Genomic DNA, 3,254 nt, shown 5'->3' with positions numbered 1-3,254 from the left:
GGGATGTAGAGACTAAGAAAGTTGGAATATAATAGATATATATATATATATACATATACATATATATGTATATATTTATCCATAGAGCTTAACATAGAGAAAATAGAAATGAACCAACACATCAGGAATAAATAAAGTTTAGCTTAATTTTTCTAGTTTAGAATGGATCACAAGTTTCTCTTACAGTTTATAGATGTTAGCATTTTTAAAAAAGAATCCTTGTAGGTTCAAAGTATGTCTTTCAATGAGAAACTAAATGAACTTTCCATGATTTCATCTTTAAAAAGTGAATGCCTTTCACACTTATATTTACAGTCTTATTCTTCAGATATCATCCAACTCAGAGAAAGAATTCATCAAATATTTGCTCAGAAAATATTCATTTTTGCTCACTACTTGGATGTGGAATCATCCATACGCCACATCTTAGCAACATGTAATTTACCCATGTAGCAAACCCTCAAGCTTAAAATAAAAGTTGGGAAAAATAAAATATTTTCTGATTGATCAAGGATTTATTGAATGTATATATTAAAACTGCCCAGAAAACCAAAAGAGAGAAACAAATTACATTATTATGTTATACTAACAAAGAAAGTAACATTGGAATCCATTAAAAATACTCTGATTTGGAAGAGAAACACGTATGTACCTAGGCAGTTGAAAACCATCAGAAGCTACAGATTTATGCACATAAAGATCTTAAAATGAGTGATACATTGATTTTTTTAGGTTGAAAAGAACTTCACTCATTAATTCATTCTAAAATATTTAGTACTTACAAAAGATCAGCTACTGCAGTTCTAGGCACTAAGAAGAGCAAAGACAAATAAGAGACTCTCCTTTTGCCTTGAAGCTTACAGTCTCAAAGGAGAAACTAGCAGAGGATTGAAATCTAGGATATGTTATTGGCAATATTGCTCTGGCATTGGAATCTCGCTTGATTATTTTAGTTACTATCACCAATGTATTATAACAACAAAATATTATGGTGTTGCTCCCATATCACAGCAAATGTTTATAAGTGGCTTGGCTAATTTATTGAGTCCTCTGCTTCAGCCTTATTATTTAACTCTCTCAATATTCTTACCTCTGTTCAGGCCATGTTTCTTGTCTGTTGAATCAAATTCGCCAATTGCTGAAATTTCAGCTCACTTTCATTTCCATGAATATTTATCTATAAAATGCTACATAGAGGAAAAAACCTACACAAGGTGAAATATAAATTAGAAATTGAAGTGAAGAGCAGTAGAGAATATAAACCCAAACACACTGGCCTGTATGTCTATAAAGTTTTTATATTTCTGCCACAAATTTAGCTTTGAATTTCCTGATGGTTGGAATAAAAAAGGATACAGGCTGAACTACGTAGTTTATTTATTTATTTTTGTAAAAGAGGAGAAAACATACAAGTTTCTCAGGAGGAACAGTTTTCCCTGGCTCTAATTTATTGATTTTTCACATCAAGATTCATATAGGTTGCACAATAATTTAATAGGCAATTTCCTCAATATTAGTCTGAGAGTAAAAGCAGAAATGAGCTTTTAAAGACCCTTTCAAAATATCTCTATGTAAAAGGCTAGATTGGATCAGAAACGGCAATCATAATGAATCATGGTTTAGGCCCTTTCTATTCAAAGTGTGGTCTCTGCACCAGCAACATGGGCATCATCTGCGAGCTTATAAAAATGCAGTCTCAGACTCTGTCCCATAACTACTAAATTAAAGTCTGCATTTTAACAAGATTACCAGGTGATTCATGAGCATATAAATGTTTGAAAAGTTGATCTTCTATGTACAAAGTTTTTAGAGCTTTTTCCTTTGTTTTCTAAAGATTATCAGTACTTACATATTTATTTATTCAAGAAATACTTGTTGAGCACCAACTACATCCTGAGGTTTGTGAGAAAACTAGGAATAAACAAAACAGATGTGGCCCCTGTCCTGAGAGGACTTATAGTTAAAAAGGAAAATAGGTAATAAATGAGTAAATTACCTATACATACAATTGCAATAAGTGCAAAGAAATACAAATCTATGATATTGATTTTAAAATTGAGTGGGAGGTGCTTTAGATATAGTGATTGAGAGCAGTCTCTGGGTAGATAAGATAAAAGTGAGACCTTAACAGTACATTAAAATCCTAGCCCATAGCTAACATTTTAGCCACAGTTCAGTTTTAATGTACCCTTCAGGTCTCATTTTTATCAGAAGTAAGTATTTGTTGAATGAAAGAAAGAATGAACCAATGAACAATGCTAGTTCTTATATCAGCAAGCTATTGTGATACAATAAACCACTCTAAAATGCAGTGCTTTGAAACAATCATTTATTTAGCTCACACTATTTAAGGTCAGCAGTTTAAAATGGGCTCAGGTAGGCAATTTTTCTAGTCTTGGTTGGGTTCCTAATGCATCTGTGGTTAGCTATTGGTCAGGTAAGTGGCTTCCCTAGTTTTACTGATCCTGGCTGGGCTCTCAGTCTCTGGAGCCTTAGTTGGGATGACTCTTGTCATTTTGTCACTTGGTCTCTCATCCTGCAGCAGGCTCAGCCAGTCTTGTTCTTAGGGAGTTTAATCATCCCAAGAAAGAAATCAGAGACATGCAAGGCTCTCTAGAACAGTGATTCCCAGCGTTTTTGGTACCAGGGACTGGTTTCTTGGAAGACACATTTTCCACAGACTGGGATTGGGGGGATTGTTTCAAAATGATTCAAGCACAAAACATTTATTGTGCACTTCATTTCTTTTATTATTATATTGTAATATGTAATGAATAAGTATACAATTCACCATAATGTAGAATCAAGGGGAGCACCGAACCGAACTTACTTCTCTGCAACTAGATGGTTCCATCTGAGGGTGATAGGAGACAGTGACAAATCATCAGGAATTAGATTCTCATAAGGAGTGCACAACCTAGATCCCTTGCATGCACAATTCACAATAGGGTTTGCACTCCTGTGAGAATTTAATGCGAACCGCTGATCTGACAGGAGGTGGAGCTCAGGTGGTAATGCAAGCACTGAGGAGTGGCTGTAAATACAGATGAAGCCTCACTTCCTCACCTGCTGCTCACCTTCTGCTGTGTAGCCCTGTTCCTAACGGGCCACTGACAAGTACCAGTCCGTGGTGTGGGGGTTGGGAACACCTACTCTAGAGGACCAGGTTCAACACTGGCCTGCAGCAACTTCTACACATTCTATTGATAAAAGCAGGGTACAAGGCCACCCAGATTCAAGTGATGAAGGAACAG

Source organism: Aotus nancymaae, unplaced genomic scaffold, assembly GCF_030222135.1.
Source record: "Aotus nancymaae isolate 86718 unplaced genomic scaffold, 86718_ANA_hifiasm-v0.15.2.pri h1tg000014l, whole genome shotgun sequence".
NCBI classification, from domain to species: domain Eukaryota; kingdom Metazoa; phylum Chordata; class Mammalia; order Primates; family Aotidae; genus Aotus; species Aotus nancymaae.
Note: the sequence above shows the minus strand (reverse complement) of the source record.